The following is an 18,079-nucleotide window of genomic DNA, read 5'->3' as shown; positions in this document are numbered from 1 at the left end:
GATTGAGCACGACCCTTCTGGGGATCAGACAAGCCCACCCTGATGGTCAGTGGGTAGCCACAGGTCTGAACTCTGCCTCGCTCCTCAACAGCAGGGCAAGCGAGGGGGCAACGAAGCCAGCCCTGGAGATTGTCCCATGGTGGGCACTGAGCAAGCCTTCCCCCCGGCAGCTCCTGTGTCCTTCAAGCCCATCCTTCTCCCGCAGCAGGCAGCACCCCGACCTGGAGCCAGCATCTCCAGGGGGCTCGCAGCCGCCTCATGGGTCTGGAGTAGCTTCGGGTCCACCTGAGCACACACAGCACCCCTGCAACAAGGGGCAGCAGACACCGCTTGTCATGCTCTCAGAGAGGTCAGCCACCCGTGCTTGTTCTTGTTTTACCCCTCTGAAGCTCAGCCCAGAGTTTGGCTCCTAAAATAAATGCGTCCGGAGGGTGCACATGCCTGTGTCTTCCCCTGCTTCATGGGAGAGGTGGCAGTCGAAAGAGAAGGGCACTCGCTGTGCCCTGCTCCTGCTTTTGTTTTGAAGGCTTTGAACAACAACTGGCGTTTATTTTTGTCCCTGATAACGGCTCTGTTCCTGCTCTGAAATAAGCAGTGTTAAGCCCGAACAACTGGGGCGTCCTCGTTCAAGTCCGTTCTGTTCTCACTGACCGGCACTCGCCCGCTGTCCGGCAGATGCTGTTGCTGCTTGAAGATGCGCGGCTGATGCTCGCGAGCTGCCATCAGGCAGCAAGATGTGAATTTAAGCAGGAAGCCTCTGCAAACCCAGAGCACTGCACCGGGGTGGGCCACGGTGCTATAAAACTCACGGCACCTCGCTCTGCACACGCGGACAGGGGGCTGTGTCCTGCAGCGTGCGGCTCTTGCTTCTCGTTCCCCCTCTGTGACTGCAGCCATAAAGCCTCCGAGGAGGCAATTCCCTCACCTCGGAGCTCCTCCAGCCCTCCTCCTGCAAGCACCGTGGCTAAAACGCCCTCATTTTGGCTCATGGGCAGCCTCCGTGGGGCAGCGTGGCTTTGGGGACATCAGCATGAAGATGCCCCTCAGTGGGACACATGGCGTCTTCGTCACCCAAACCCTGCTGGGAAATCGGCTGAGGTGATGGAGAGTTCAGTGGGGCTAGGCATTTGTCAGGGTAATTATTAATACCTCAGTCGAGTGAATAGACGTTTCCCTGCTTCAGGTAGCTTTGGGTCAGGACCATACTTACTAGAGACTGATCCTCCCGTACCCACTGGAACTGAAACGCAGCCAGATGTTGTCTTGTAGCAGAAACGCATTTGTCACTCGTGTGTGTTCTCAGTGCATGATGCTAATCCTTCTCCCTGTTCAAATGAGAACTATTAAGTAAATTGCTGTTAATTAAAATCACTTTCTAGACAAAGGAGCGAGTTGCGTTTCTCCTGCTCGGGTGAGGCTCGGAGATGGCAGGGATGGGAGCCCCACGGGCGGGCAGAACAGCGTGTCGGGAGGGGGCTGCAGCAGTGAGACCCTGCACGAGGACACGCAGGGAAGGTTTCCAGCCTTGGCCCTCAGTTTTGGCTGGCTCGCAGAGGGGCTGCTGCTTCTTTGGAAGAGGGACAAAAATATTCGGTCAGAGCCTTTTTGCACTGGTTATCCCAATTGCTGACTGGCCACAGCCCGTACAGAGCTTGCTAGTGTGTCCGAGCACATCCCTAAGTGTTTTCTGATGAGGATTTGCATGCAAATATTGAAATTAAAATCAAGGCTTTTGCTGTGCTCTTGTACGCTTGCTGGAGAGCTTCTGTTTTCAGGCAGAGCAGGTTGAATACTAGAATTTTTCCAGCAGCGCTCTCAGCACTTTCCTGACATGAAAGTGATGCAAAAAAAAAAAGTATTTTCAAGGACACCTGAATGAAGTGCATCAGTCTGTGTCATCTTTCCAGTGAAATTCCCCAAACGGCATAATTTAAGATTTTTTTTTTCACAGAGCTCGATGACTTCCAGAAGTCTCTTCTTATCAGCTTTGCAGAAGGTTGTGGATATTTTCTTAAAATACATATATAAATGGGCTAGATCGTGTTCAGATCACACTAACGCCTAGAAGAACAAATGCCTGTTTTGCAGCGCGTTTCACCCAACATAACGAGCAAGCACTAAGCAGAAATGTTACACAGAGGATCAGCGACCTGACAAAACAGCAGCAAAGTTCTCTGATGTGACGTTCAGAAAATACAGCCTGAGTAAGGGCGATGCAGCAGCTCCTGCAGCAGCTGCATTTGCAGGCCACACATTAAAACCCAGCAGAGCTGTCACCTACTGCCAGGTGCCGGTGTCACCATTTCCCCTGTGCCTGGGGTAGGCTGCAGCGATGCACGCTGCTGTTTGCGATAGCAGGACCAAGTTTTGGCTGCCATGAGCTGTCCCAGCACCTCGGCATCAGGTGCTGGCGGTGAATAGATAGGAGTGAGCTACATCTCCACAGGGATGTGTTTCTGAGTGCTGGCAATGCATACGGACATGAAATGGGGGCAGAAAAAGAGGCAAGCTCTCTGTTTCCTCATTGTTTTCTACAGCCATCACCAATCAATTTTATCTCCAGCTGTATAAAAGCATATAATACACATATATAATTTTTAAATATAATTTTTAAATGTAAATTTTAGATATATATATGTCACTAATAGTGTACTATCTGTTTTACTCTCAGCTGCTTGCCTGCGGTGCCTGACCCAGCCTGCGAGCCCCGTTTGGCAGAAGGGCTGCTGCACCCTGCGCCCTGCAGAGGTGTTTTATGCAGCCTCTTACGTGAATGCAGCCCAGGAGGAGTGAGCCACTTATGCCCTGGTCTGTCGTATATGGTTACAGATGGAGAGTTCAGCCAAATTCAGGGCCAGATGTACAAGCCCCTCTTCAGAAGCAGCTCTTGGCCCAAAGAGGCTGGTCAGTCTAAGCAGACCAGACAGAGCATAAGTCATATTTTTAATCCATTCAGCAGCTCAGGTGTTCATATGCCTTCCTGCAGAGATCAGGGGAAATGTTTGGCAGGGCTGGGACTCGGATTTACCTTTTCTGAGCCCGGCTCTGACTCGGGCAGGAAGGCCACCCAACTAGGCCGAGTGCAGGAGCAGAAGTACCCGGTTCCAGGTGTCTCCTGCCCACCACAGCCACGGCTTCGGCATCACAAATTTATGTTTCTCCAGAGACAAATTACCATTCACAGTTGTAAAATGAGGAGGGTCGGCCATAAAATACAGAGCCTTTGTTTATGATGGGTGTGTCTGAAGCAGAGCGTTCAGCTGCCTGCCGATCAGCGTGCTTGCCCTGGGGTTGCTCTGTGTGGGTACTGTGACAGAAGAGCCCCAGCTGGGTTTTGGCACCCCAGGCTGGTGACAGAGGCCATGCCCTGTGAGGTGACACAAGCCTGTCACCAGTCGGGTGGCAGTGAGATGGGGAAGGAGCCAAGGCCTCCCCGGCAGCCGCTCTGCAGAGGCCTGCACGGTTGCTGCGAGGTTTGCACCGCGTGGCCCTCCTGCTCCGGCCTGGGAGCAGCCTGCAGTGAGGAGGCCTGAGCAGCACCTTCCAGTGTGCATCGGGAAAGTGAGCCGCCTACAGCAGAGGGTACTGAGCGTGATGCCAGCCCTGCCTCCAGCCAGGTGGAGCCTCTCCTACCATGGTTTTGGTTTGGCACTGGGGAGGAATCACGGAACGGTTTGGGTTGGAAGAGACCTTAAAGCCCACCCAGTTCCACCCCCCTGCCATGGTCAGGGACACCTCCCACCAGACCAGGCTGCCCAAAGCCCCATCCAGCCTGGCCTTGAACACCTTCAGGGATGGGGCATCCACAGCTGCTCTGGGCAGCCTGTGCCAGGGCCTCACCACCTGAGGGAGGGATTTCTTCCTTATACCTAATATAAACCTACCCTCTTCTAGCTTACAGCTGTTACCCCTTGTCCTATCACCACACTCCCTAACAAAGTCCCTCCCCAGCTTTCCTGGAGGCCCCCTTTAGGTACTGGAAGGCCACTGTAAGGTCTCCCCAGAGCCTTCCCTTCTCCAGGCTGAACAACCCCAGCTCCCTCAGCCTGTCTTCATAGGAGAGGTGCTCCAGCCCCCTGATCATCTTTGTGGCCTCCTCCAGACTCTCTCCAATACCTCCATGTCCTCTTTGTGCTGGGTTCCCCAGAGCTGAACGCAGGCTCCAGGTGGGGTCTCACGAGAGCAGAGCAGAGGGGGACAATCCCCTCCCTCGCCCTGCTGCCCACACTGCTTTTGGTGCAGCCCAGCACACGGTTGGCTTTCTGGGCTGCAGGTGCACATTGCTGGCTCACGTTGAGCGTCTCATCAACCAACACCCCCAGGTCCTTCTCCTCAGGGCTGCTCTCAATCCATTCCCCACCCAGCCTGTGTGTGTGCTAGGGACTGCCACGGCCCAGCTGTAGGACCTTGCACTTGGCCTTGTTGAACCTCATGAGGTTCGCACAGCCCCACCTCTCAGCCTGCCCAGGTCCCTCTGGATGCCATCCCTTCCTTCCTGCGTGTCGACTGCACCACACAGCTTGGTGCCATCAGCAAACTTGCTGGGGGTGCACTCGATCCCACAGTCCATGTCACCAACAAAGAAGATGTTAAACAACCCAATACAATCCCTAAGTAACACCACTCAATTTTACTCAATATCTTTCAAGCCTGGCTAGGTTTCACGTGTTGATTTTTCCTCTCAACCTGTCAGATGCTGAAACCCACAGAGGACTGCAGCCTAGGATTTTGCAGATTCATCCTGCCTGAGTTTTTCCTCGCCCTCACGGAAGCTGATGAAAGAGACAAAGGTACCAGCCTGGCCATTCGTCATCCCTGCTACTGCTGTGTAAGAGAACATGGTGAGGACTTTCCCTGATCCAAAGGGAGTGCAGGGCTGCAGAGTCAGGCCACCCCGAGCAGATGGGAAGCACTCTCCTTGCAAGGCACCATTTTTTAAAATAAATTCACCTCTTGTCACATGTTCAGTGCCTCTGTACATGATAGCTGCTTTTGGTGCAGCCTGAAATGTCTCTTTAAAAGGTGTGGGATCTATCAGCAGCATGTCAGTTTAATAGGGTTAAAAATAAAAGGACTAAAAATGGGATTTTTTGAACAGCTGTGGCAGCACGTACAACTCATAATCAGGTTCTTGCCAGTGCTGCCCATGCTCACATTGCTCTTTCATTGGCAGTGACCATGCAGCAAGCAGCGTGCCCACGTTGACTATTAGCTGGTTCTCTGAGGCAATGTATCATCAATGGCATCAGAGACTTCTAAAATTGGTTCAGACTATTAAAGGAAGGGCAGAGACAGGGAGAAGAATGGAAAAGTGACAAGCCAGTGACATGTTCATTCAGCAACTCTTTCTTTACGAATTGTCTGTTCAAAAAAGAAAAAGAAAAAAAAAAAAAGGTGTGTAAGTGAATTTAAAAGGGACTACTGAGAAAAAGGAAAAAAAAAAGCCATGTTCCTAGTGAGACCATTAATAATGAATCACCCATGGAGATGAACATCCAGCAACTAACTTTCAGGGGAATTAATACCACCCATTGTTACTGGGCTATCTCCAGTCCCAGCCATACCAGGGGTGTGTTCAGCTGATAACCCAGCCACAAGGAGTCTGCAATCCAAGCAGGAAAATCAGGTGGGGATGGAGACATCCACGCCACCATTTGCTCGGTCTGTGTGCTCACCGGCTCCAATGCTGGCAAGATGCTCTGCTCCCCCCATGCCTCCGTCCCAGCATTTACATATCAACATGCAAGCTGAGTTGCCAAATGAGAATGAATAAATATTAACATGAGTGGAATATTTTCTAGCCCTTAAGGGTCTGGTCCTGCAGTTTTCATTTACATGAAGGCAGCAGGATTAGTTATGTGTCTGAGGGCTGCGAGAACAGCTCCTTGAGTGCTGTGTCCCGCTTTTGCTGCTGCACAGGCAGAAAAACAAGCGCTTTGCAATTTCTGCTAAGATCAGCACTGCAAAGAAAGACCGTAAATAAATTATCTGAAAGATGGGTCAGTCTGACCAATCTGCTTTGGACAAGGGCTGCAGGAGAATGCAAGGGATAACTGGGAGGATTGTATGAGTATGAAGCAGAAAGGGTAAAGGAAAGAAAGGCTGTGAGGAGTTGGCATGGAAAATCTGTGCTGCGCAGGCGAGCGAGCCCATGTGTGTGAGACAGGGTAGCACTGGCACACGCACTCCTGTTCCTTTTTGTCACATCATTTATTTATCACTAAGTGCTCTTCAGCATCTGCATCTTAGGTTTGGGGAATCACCTCATAACACCTCCAGCCCATTTAAGCAAAGCTTGCTTCCATTGGGAAGGCGTCAAGGAACTGGGCCGTGTGGATGCTGTGCCTCCTGCAGCGACCTGATGGGGACTGTCAGGGCAGGGGGAAGGACTTTGCCCTCAGGTGTCCCCTCACAGCACCATCTGGCTCCAGAAACATCCCAGAGGTACATCGCTGATGCTGATGCTGCAGGATGGTGTCCCCCAGGAACCACCTGCCTTGTGGCCCTCACTGGCAAAGTCCTGGCCTTGCTGACACCCCCTGCAATGCTGCTGCAGGGGTGGCAGCCCCTCACCCACCAACACCCTCCTTCTTCTTCCCTGCTTCTGAGACCACCTCGTACCCGGTCACGGTCAGCCAGCTCTCCTTGTATGCTCGCCCAGCCATGCAGCCCGCTGGTGCAGGCCTGCTCCCAGGATACTCCTCTCATCAGGCACTCGCTCCTCATTTCTCATTACTCTCTGTGCATAGAATGAAAACACCAGCAAAATTAGCTTCCTCAGCATAACATAGCAGATTTGCAGGTTAGGACCAAGATCCCATTGACCCAGAGGCCAGGACCCCCCAGCCACATCTCACACGCCCAGATCACGTAGGAGTGCACAAACTGTGATACCAGAACTCGCCACCGGTCTCATATCTCTTCAGCAGTGGCCCATTTCTGAAGCAAAATCCCCCTCACTAATACACCTGGGATAGGGCTGTATAACATAAGGACAAATTTCTTCTTGATCCCAGCTGACAATTACATTATGGAGATAAAAACACATCAGGCTTCTATAATTATACGACTATGAAGGAACTCAGGAACACATAGCGGATATTTTATAGACTTGGAAAATGCATTCCTTGGTTGAAATGCTCATTAGTAAAGCTTATAATTTGGTATTAATCACAGGAAATTGGCTAATCTCTGTGCAAGTTTTTATTTAATTACTGAGCGTTACGTTTCACAATTTATGTTCTTGGGTGGCTTTTCTGCCCTCGGTGGATCTGAATCACTGTCAACGGCAGGGAAGGAAAACAAGAAAATGGAAGAGTATCTGTGGTGGAGCTCTCCTGCTTCAAAAATGCAAAAAGGTGTAAAACACACTGGGAAAACTGGCAAAGCAGCTTTCACAGAGTGAAGTGGCCTCCACTAGGAGGGAGCTTCCATCCCACAAGCTAATGGAGATGTGTGGACACGAAGAGTGAACAAAAGCCACCCCTTTCTGTGAGATATCTCCCCCTGACAGGGAAGGGCTTTGTATTCGACCTCACGTCCCGTCAGTGCAGTTGTGAGCTTGCACCCAGGACCTCCTAGCGCACAGGTTAAACCCTGAAATGGGAAATGGGGTGGCGTCGACATGAGTGGGTGAATCCCTGCCATCCTCCTGCCAGTCCCAGGTTTTCCCCAGAGTGGCTGGCTGTGGGACATAGCTCCCAATGTCTGCACCATGCCATCCTGGAGCAGCCTCCAGCAGCCAGTTGACTGGGGATCTCCCTTCTTGGATGTCGTGCCTGCAAACTCTGCCCTCGGAGTCAGAAGGCAAGCTGAAAAAGCAGCGGTAGCAGGTAACTTCTGCAAACTACAGACCTGGCAAATATGTCAAAAGCATTTTGCTATTGAACTCTCGCTTGAAATCACTGATCCAAATGGGACTTAACTTGTTCCTTATTAAGGGCTAAGGGCAAACTTAATATTTAGGTCTTCATTCACACAAGTTGGATGGACATTATGAGTAATAGCTGTATGCAGCGCTCTCCTGCACCATGCATTATTAAAACCCCACAACTGCAGGAACAAAAATGGATGGGGCTCACTCACGGTCCCTATTCCAGCTCCAGGGCAGGAGGAGTGACATCTGCAGCTCCACATCTCAGCACCTCAACATCTCTGCCTCTCTGCATCTGCACATTTCCACACCTCCATGTCTCTTCATCTCCTCATCTCAGCATCTCCAAATCTCCGTGTCTCTGCACCTCAGCAGCTCTACCCCAGCCTGAGCTCCCAGTGCCCTGCCCTGGTCCCTTCTGCTCACCTGTCTCCAGAGGTGCCAGCTGAGCCAGAGGTTGCACCCTTGGTGGCGCAAACCCATGCTGCCCCTTCTGCCCAAGCCCTCTCAGAAAGGCCCTGCACAGCCACGTGCCCAAACACGATGTGGGAAGGACACACTGAGCCACGTCCAGCCCTGGGTAAAGCCCATGCAGGTCTCCTTGCTATGGACAAAAGCAGTTCCAATAGGACAGGGTTTGTTCCCCTATCACAGGATTGCAGAATGACTGAGGTTGGAAGGGACCTCTGGATTTCACCTCGTCCAACCCCCTTGCAGGACCACCAGGACCAAGTCCAGGCAGCTTTTGCAGGTCTCCACGGAGGGAGACTCCCTCGTATCTCTGCCTCCTGATCCTCTCTTTTCAGAGGAGAAAGAAATCTCCCTTTCTGTTTCTAATCAGCTTCATTACTGACATGTATCAAAGAGAAGAGGCAGTCCTTGCCCCCCCCGCCTTTCTCATCTGGAGCCAGGCTGAGAGAGGCTAACACGGAGCCAGGAGCTCCCCAGCCACAGGTGGTGTTTTTCCTTTCTCAGAGTCCTTCAAGGCAGAAGATAAGGCTGTGGAGCTGCTGGTTGGAGCAGCAGCTCACCAGAAAGCACTTCTCCTTGCGGCCACTGCTCAGGCCTGTAGAGCACAAGCACCCAGAGCACCCCAGAGCAGCATCCCAGGGCGTCACTCACTGCACCGTGGCCAGCTGCAGAGAGCCACCATCCCGCAGAGGAGAGCGGGGCACCGCTCCTGCTTGCAGGCTTTGTCCCTGCCATCGGCAAGGAGCTGGGGCTGGAAAACCAGCCCTGCTGAAGGAGTGTACCCCGCTGGTGTTGGCATGCTTGCAACAAGGCAGGTGGCCGGGAGCATGCCCCGTCAGAAGGTGCGGGTGCAGAACACGGCCGTGCCGGGCCTGTCACAGCCTGGCCAAAGCCTGGCCTGCGTTGAGCAGCCGTGAAGGAAAACATGCAGCTGGCGCAGCTTTTGTGTGACGTGTGTTTTCAAAGAGCGTTAATGTTTGTTGACGTGGAGCTGTTCATGCTCCTGAGGTCAGGACACGCTGGGGTTACACTGAGCACACTGCAAGACATTTTGCCAGGCAGAAATGGGCCACGGCGTCACTTCGGCAGGATGCCCACCGTGGTGGGGCAGGCAAGGGCAGCTGAGGAGGGGAGTTGCTCTGCTCCCCTGGGGTGCCCTCGTGTGCTCTCCCTGGGGACGGTGTCCCTGCTGTCCCCTGCCCCCAGCAGGCAGGCCTGGCGGCTCGTGCTAAACCAGCAGACACCCAGGCCCGTGTCAGAGCCGAGACCCAGCCGACCAGCCAGGGCTGAAGGCCACCCTCTGCAGGGAGCAGCTGCCAGCTCACCGCGTTGTCCTTGCTCCTGCACAGCAGCTACAGTTAGCCGCCCACGTGGAGCTCACAAAGAACCCCAAATGTGCAGAAACAACACAGTAAGTCACCATGAGCAAACCACCCCTGAGACGTCAGGGCCGCCCCAAGCCTCTCCTGAAGCCCCAGCACCCCTGTTCCTCAGCTCTGGTGGGGTCACCGTCAGGACTGCTTTACCCGGGACGTGGACACCTCATTGCTCTTCACCATCCTGCTCCTCCACCACCTTCCCCACAGACATCGCCTCCCCTCACCCTCTCTACCTTCTGCAGCCCGTCGCAGCCGTGCCTGCCTGCCGGTACCAGCAGCATCAGGAACTCCATGCAGGAGGGCCACAGCAGGCCAGAACATCCTGTGTCTCTGCCCAGCCACCAGACAAGAAGGCCTCTTCCATCTCCCTAAGCTATTCTGCATGCACTGTGAGCCTCAGCAACTTATCGGTAACAATGTTCATCTAAGGCCAGCGTAAAATGCATCTGGTTCTTTTCTTAGACTTCTCAATTCCTTATGAAAACTGAAGGAATTAAATTAAAATAAATTGAAAGGCACAGATTCAGTCTTTGTAACATATTTTCCTGTAGTTCCTTTGAACGGACAACCAGATGCCTTAAAAAAGTCCCATCTAGCATTGACAGCTTTCCCATACACCCGTAGCAGGGGCTGGGAATGTGGCACCTCAGTCACTCAGAGCTAACCTTCGTGACAGTGTTTTGCAGACTCATGTCCCATCATACAAAATTATATTCCTGGTATCACTGCAGCCCAACAGATCTTTATCAACAGGCCACCTCCTATGGAGCTCCTCCCTTCAAAATGCTGCCGGTGCTACCATTACTGCCCTCAAATGCACCATAGGTAGTATAAAAATTAAAGCATAAAAAGAGTTTCTTGGGAGAGGCCTTGGCTGAAGCCTGTAACTTTGTCTCCTGTGGCAAAGCTGTCCACGCACATGGATGCGCGGTGCTTTCTCCAGGCAATCCGGGAGCCCATGGATGCAAACCACCCAGGAGAAAGACCGGTGCTTATCATGAGACATCCAAGATCGTTGTTCTTCTGGTAACTTTCCCCTCAGCAACACACTCTTGGGTGTTTCTCTTCTCCCCTACCATTCCCCAGTGACTGCCACCCTCGTGGCACCAAAGCATGCACCTTTGCAGCCTGTGCTTCTGGAGGAGAGGGGTGTTGAGGACTGGGGACTTCATCCTGCCCTCAGCCCATGCAAGATGTCCTCAGGCTTCCTCAAATGCTTTTAGTCCCTTGGCATTGCCAGTGGAAGCTCCTTCAGCAGGAACAAAGGCATGGCTGGATGTTTTCTCTCCCCTCTTTTAACCCTCAGGTCACACATAGCACCTGCACGCCTGCTGGCTCTTTGGGGTGGGACGCATCTCACCTTGGGGTTACACAAAATGGTGGAGCAGACCCAGCAGCTTGTGGCTCCCAGGAGGGCTGGTCCTTCTGAAGGAGGCTGTCCTGAGGTCCAGTTCTGCTGACCCCATGTTAACATCTCCTTTGGGGGTCAGATGAATCATGCCCTAGAAATACTTGCGGTGCATGAGATAATTTCCACCCCTCGTTCCTGCACATTCCTGTGTCGTCAGAGTAAGGCAAAATGGGTTTTACCTACTTCTGCTGCCCCTGGATTTCCTTTCTGTGCTCATACCACTAATCCTGGCACTTGTCATCCCTCTCTGTGACCTCGTTATTAAAAATGCCTTTTGCTTTTAGGTTGGTACTTCATTTCTCGGGGACACCTCTGGGGCTTATGCCAGTGTGCCCGCAGCTAGGTTGCTCAGTTAGGGTCATTGCCTCTGCGCTCAACCTGTCCCTTTGGGGCTCTCTTCAGCGCCGTGGATCCTGTACCACCCCACAGCCCTGTGTGCAAGTTGTCCCTCAGATGCACAGCCTGGACCAGGAGGCTGTTTTTATTTGGCAAATTCCACATTTGCTAAGGTGCCTGCGGGAAACCCCTCGTGCTGTGCCTTGTGCTGCAGGTCACCAGGTGTTTGCCATCACTCCATCAAAAAAAAAATATCATGAAATAATATCTGGAAGGGCACTGGAGGCAGAAATTGCTCTTGTTGGCTAGAGGAGCTTATTTTGCCATCAGCCAGGTTCGCCTGTGTTAAAGAGATGTGGAGCTAAAAATAAACCCACGGCCCATTAACCTTCGAGTGCCTCACAGCAATTGCCTGGGGAAAAAGGCAGGAGAACTGGGTAGAGCCTGAAACAATAATTAACAGTGAATAGATGCTGGAAGAAAAACACGGATGATGTGGGAATTACAGAAAAAGGCTTTTCCCAGGGGGGCTCTGCTCTTCCCCCTCCGGGGCTCACGTGCATCTCCACACTGCACACTTGCAGCAGGACCGGTTTCTTCATAGCAGGAGATTTTGGGGGGATGAGCCCTTCTCTGCCATTTGTATTTGCGTGGATAGCGGCCTGTGTTTTGGCTGGCACCTGGGTTTCTGTGCCCCTAGCCTGACAACACACCTGGAACGTAAGGAAACCGGCTGCTTCCCCTGCAGCGGGAATGGGGGAAAATGTCTTCTCTGCCCTGCACACATTTTTTTTGCCCAGTTGCATTCCTTGGGAAGACACAAAGGGCTGTGCATCTTGTGGCTGGGGCAACCCGTGGTGCCCTGGGCTGGACTCAGCCACCGGCCACCTCCTCGTGCACCAGGTTTGGTCCCCACCCGGCCCTTGTTGGCCCCACAAGGTGCCAGGGTCCCTCCACCCACCCATGCCCAGGCTCCGGGGGAGAAGCCGGGACAAGGGCCACGCTCGGCTGCACAAGGCGCACTGCTTGCACTCGTCTCACCCCATTGCACAACACGGAGGAGGCTGAGAGGCAGTCCTTAATCCTTCAGCCCTCCGTGCCACCTACAAACCAGCAGGCTAGCCCTGCCTCATGATCTCAGCCCCAAACACCGAGTCACGTTTGCGAAGCTCCTGCCCGGGAGGAGCCGCGGCGGTGCGCTGCTGTCGTCCGCACCGCGGGGACAGAGGCTGTGCTTGGTGGCCGTCACGCTGCACTCCACGCAGCCCGAGTCTCAAACGTGCTGAGCAGAAAGTGGATTTTCTAATTAAAAAATAGCTCTCTGTAAATGGAGAATGATTTACTTTTTTTTTTTTTTTTTCCTAAATTGAAATTTTAATTACTTCTGTGTAACTCAAGGCAATTTTCAAGCAACTGGGGAGTTCTTGTTCACTGTTTTTTGGAGCATTCAGGACTCAGCATCTCTCTGTTTTAAATGTGTCTGGCTTCTAGTGAAAAATAATTCATGGCTACAATCATTTGATTAAATGGTGCTCCAGAGGATTTACCTGCAGCACTACTGAAAGAGGTGCCTTGTAAGATCAAATTTCCTACAAATCCCATGGCGGTTTCCACATTCTTCTAACAACCGGAGTGCCAGTGCTACACTAAAGCAAACAGAAAAGTCTGTGCTTGTTTCTGTTAGCATTTTAAAAGCGCAGCTAATTTTTCCGATCTCTCTCTCGGAAGAGAGGAGCACCCCCCGGACCACTGCAGCCCTCCCAGGGTGACGCCAGCTTTGCTCTTTGCTCATGCCACCGAGGGGGCATCTTTCAACCCCGTCAGAAAGACAGCGACCTTCTATTCTCCGTAGCTCGGTGGCTCTTCCCAGAAAAGCAAACCCGGTGTGCCCTCTCGGCATTTCCCCTGCAGCACGCCGAGGCGACACGGAGGCCATCAGGAGGCAGCCAGGCCGGCCGCCCCCCCAGTGCCCCTCAGCTTTGCCTTGGCCCAGCAGGGCACAACCTCCTCCCTGCACGCTGCAGCACAGAGCTTTCATGTCTCAAATGAAATTGTTGAGGGTGATTCTTGGTTTGGGTTTACCTTGGGTTTGCCTGCTTTCCTTTGCCTTTATTTCACTATGAGTATTTATTTTTACCGACCTGAAGCTCTAAGAGCACCAAACAAGCCACGTACCCAGACTGAAATGCAGGAATCCTTGCATCTGCTTGCAAAAAGGTTCCTATTTCCATTCATGTTGCTGGAAGTAGTTAGTTGCCAAGAATTAAAAGACATGAGATGAGTTTTGAGATTCACCTTTCAGGGCATAACACCCCTTCATTTAACAGCAGCATGGAAGAAGCTTTACCCAGAGGAAGCTGCCCAGCAGTAGCAGCATCCAGGTTTCCTGTACTTCCCTGGAAGCAGCTGGGCTAGGCAGAGAACACTGCTCTCAAGGGCACGCCAGTCCCAGCCCGTATTGCTCAACCTCTGTTCCTTGCTAATATCTGGCGTTTTATACTCTGCCTTCTGTGTTTTTCCCTTTTTACGTCAAAGCAGGCATGTAAGGTAGATGCTGCACTCTGCCAGGACTTTCACTCTTGCTCTTTTCTGTCCTTAGAATCACAGAATCACCTAGGTTGGAAGAGACCTCCAAGATCACCGAGTACAACCTCTGACCTTACACTAACAAGTCCTCCACTAAAACCATATCACTAAGCTCAACATCTAAACGTCTTTTACAGACCTCCAGGGATGGTGACTCAACCACTTCCCTGGGCAGCCCATTCCAATGCCTAACAACCCTTTCAGTAAAGAAGTTCTTCCTAATATCCAGCATAAAGTATCCAACCCGTGTTTCACCCCAAATCTCAAGCCATTAAGAAGATCCATCCAGTCAGGTTAGCTCTGTGCCACAGCAAGCAGCAGCCGCCTGGCAGTAACACTGAGGCAGGTCCTGGGAAAACCCAACCTCAGCCTGGCTTCCACTAAGCACACGGCTGGGATTTCAGGACGGGGGAAGGCAGGGGCACTGCTTGCCAGTGGGAACACTGCTGCAGGCGAGTTGGTGAGCCCGACTGCTGCCATCTCACAGAAATCACCACCGGCACACGGTAAAACACCACCCACAGCAGTGCCACTGCAGCTGCGTCAGAGCAGGGCAGCACGGGAAGCAGTGTGAGGGCTCTGCTGGCTTCAGCACCACACGACATTAATTATTTACGTCTTTCTGGGGCTTCTGCAGGTAATCTTAGAAATATTTCTGCAGTGAATATTTGTTAAATTATGCATGGTGTTTACTTTCATTCTTCTGCAGCTCTGACGTCTTTCATGAATATGAAAAGCAGGGATCCAGACAGCAGCCTTTCTTCTGATGGCAAAAGTTTTGCAGAGCGATCGGCCTGATTGCACAAACCCCTGCTCATGCTGGAACAGCTGTTTACTTCAGCAGGACTTCTTCAGCAACTGGGGTTTGCCCACACAAACAGGGAATTGCCTGCTCTGATGGGAGGTAAGGGAGACCAGGCACTGCAGCAGCCGACAGGGTGACCCCAGCACGAGCAGCACGAGGTCTGTTCTGCCCCACAGGTACTGTACACACCTGAACCACCACCTACATCAAGCAACCATCCAACTAAATTAGTGGTGAAACCTTAAAATGATGGCAAGGCTCAGAGGGAAACAGGGCTGGGTGTCAAAGATGGTAAGGCTGATGAAGAGACCGTGATGCTTCAGCAGTGCTTTGCTAGTTTAGGGACAAAGCTGGCATTTCAGCCCTGGCAAATGACGGGGCATGGTCGCAGCCAGAAATGAGAAATTTGCCACACACACTCTCTTCTCCTGTTTTCCAAGAAAAAAAAAAAAAAAAAGTGGGTTTCTCTTGGTAGTACAGGCACATCTCCGGTCCCTGGCCCTGGTCCTCAATAGACAGGCTGGTTGTTCCCAATTTTGCTTGTTTTGGGGAATTTGCCTGGAAGTGAAAACCTGCTTTCCAATATCCCAACAGGTAACGTTGCATCAGGACTGCTCCTTCCGTCAAAATCGGACCTTTAATCCTTTACAAGAGATGGATGGAACAGCAACTGAATTTGCTGTAGCCAGCATAAATCCAAGACTAGCAGTACAAAAATCTGACTTTCCCTCAGTTGTTGCCATACTGGCATGAAGGCTGTGTCAGTCAAAATGAGATGCAAAATCTGAGACTGGGATTCTCACAAAGTCAGCACCAGCTTGCTTAATTTGGTCAAAGATAGAAATCCCTTAATTATTATATCAGTTTTGAAAATTCTCAGTTTTCTAAAAATAAGTGTACAGACTGACCCAATAATTAAAAGTACTGTTGCTTCCAGCAAGAGTACTTACATGAGTACAGCTGATACTTGCAGTTTACAGATTCAAACACTGCAGATTCACCCTCCAAGCCCATTAAGGCACACTGAACAAAATATAAAGTAAATAATACCTCCCAAAAAGTAAATACAATTTTTTAAATACTTCTGTACATTAAATGCTGACAGTTATGCATGCAGAGGAATGTGCTTGCTGAGCAAAACTTCTCTGCAGCCAGCAGGGCTGCATTTGCAGGGCTGAGCCGCGGGCTGCAGGGTGGGAGTCCCCTGAGCAGATGTCGGTGTCTGGCGATGGAGTGAAATGGGCTCTTCCAGGGCACGCTACGGCTCATCCCAAAGCAGCTGTCTGAAATAGATGAGGCAGCCTGCAGCTCCCAAAATACCTGCTCCTTTTCAGCTGGAGGACGGGCTGTGATGTAGGTTTTGGGCGGATGTCCCTGCAGGCAGGAGGTGGCTCGTCAGCCCAGTGCCTTGCTGCAGCCGCAGCCGTGCCAGAAGCACCACTCTGGAGGCAGTGCTCAGTCTCGATGTATTGATAGCCTGCAGTGTTTACGATGTTAATAATTCAGAGCTTCAAGCTATTATAGTACCTTGAGATAGCCACTGTCCCCTCAAACTGTAGTTTAAAAGTATTCTTGTCCTTAAATGGCCGCTGGCAAGGCAAATTATGCCTTGTCACACTGAAAGGATCATATTATGAATCATTCTTTCTAAAAACTAAATCCATATAAAAGAACTCAGGATTATGTAGCCGGATTATTCTGGTAAAATTCGATGTTTTGTTGTACATATTAATGCATCAAGCAGGTATTTTCCTAAAGAAATCTTCTTGTGTTACAGTACTACAGAAAGGTACTGGAGCCTGGATTACCAATACCGTGCTGACCACCTTAATATATTGAGATCATCATTATTTACCATTCAGACACCATAGCAACACCGAATGCAAATATATTTACTAATATTCTTATAAACGGAGATGAAGGCTTTGCACATTCCAGCTGTGAACGTGCTGGGAGAAGAAACAGGGACTCCATCTGCTATTGTGTTTGTTCAGTTGGCTGAATAAACCAAGTGACAATTTAAAGGAATATTTCATTAAAGAAAAGGGCTTTTGTTTTTTGAAAAAAAAAAATCCAAGCTATTGGTCAGCTTCTCGTGCTCCTCTAGTCCCTTTAGAGCTGCTGCTAGGCAGGATAATTCCATCGATCTCTGCCTTTTCGCTGCAGTTGCTTTGTCCAAGTGTATTAATTGCCAACACCAACCACACGTTGCAGGATCCCTGTCTGGTCCCTGCGGTGTCTCACCTGCCCTGCCAGCTCTGGCTGTCCCCTGGCCACCGCACACCCATCGGCTGCAGCTCCGCGAGGAGAGGTATGCTCACAGCTCTCCTGTTTGCTGTTTTATGGCCTCCTGCCCACGGTGCTGGGCTAAAGGCATTGCCACGATAAGATATCTTATAAAACGTTATGACCCACCGGAGTGAGGAGAAGCGAGTGAAGCTTGGCTCTGCCGGGGAGGTGGCAGGAGGCTGCACTCGCGGTGTTTCCCAGTGGCCTCTGTCAGGAGCTGGGGGTTTCTTGTGCTAGGGAAACATTAGAGGAATCCGGAAGGGAAGTTAGCTGCTGGCAAGGATAAATTGGCACAAGGAAACGAGACTCAGCAAGGAAAAGAAAAAATGTGTGCTACCAGGGCCCATTCCTCTTCTCCTACCCAACAGCCTTGTGCCAGGTTAACCCTCATCGTCTCCAATGAGTCATGTACAAGGGTGTAAAGGAGCTCGCAAGTAGGTTCTTGCTTCTGTCTGTTCCAAGCCAAGTATTTGCATTACAAAGCAAACACTCTGTTCTGTGATTTGAGCTCTAGCTGAGTGCTTCCTAAAAGCAATTTAAGAACCAAATTCACGAAGCATCCGACGGGCACTGGCGGTACCCAGGAGGCAATGATGTTCAAACATGTAAAGGCAAGATAGCTGCTTCTTCGTTCAACTGCGGGGATGGAATTAAAAGTTCAGGAAATCTGTCTTGGCAAACAAAATCAAGAATTAATCCTAACACATCCCCTCCCAACATCAGGAAAAAACTGATTTGTCTTGCAGGCACCAGGAAGGTAATGAAGCATGAAGCTGTCACCCATCGGGCCTTTCTCGTTTCTCATTCTCTTCTGTGAGTATACAAGCCTGATTAGGGGGAAGGAAAATTATTGCTTGCAGATTTCCCCTATCCTTTGGAAAGCTGCATCCGGCTGCTCCCCGATTCCACGGGCACTGTTTCCTAAGCAG

At 51.2% G+C, this 18,079-nt stretch overlaps 1 long non-coding RNA gene across 1 annotated transcript in view; it reads right to left on the bottom strand.

Moving 5' to 3' along the window:
- LOC308200695 overlaps nt 1-17,643 on the bottom strand; it is a 37,532-nt gene extending 19,889 nt beyond the window's left edge. Inside the window, exons 1-2 of the long non-coding RNA XR_013955751.1 lie at nt 17,277-17,643; nt 1,211-1,325 (exon numbers count right to left, since the gene is read on the bottom strand). This is a non-coding gene — a long non-coding RNA (uncharacterized lncRNA). The remainder of the gene's footprint in view (nt 1-1,210; nt 1,326-17,276) is intronic.
- Nucleotides 17,644-18,079: the final 436 nt, after the last annotated feature.

Source organism: Anser brachyrhynchus (assembly GCF_964034855.1).
Source record: "Anser brachyrhynchus genome assembly, chromosome: 1".
In the NCBI taxonomy this organism is placed as follows: domain Eukaryota; kingdom Metazoa; phylum Chordata; class Aves; order Anseriformes; family Anatidae; genus Anser; species Anser brachyrhynchus.
The sequence above is the reverse complement of the archived record's forward strand: the minus strand, read 5'-3'. Positions and strand labels throughout refer to the sequence as shown.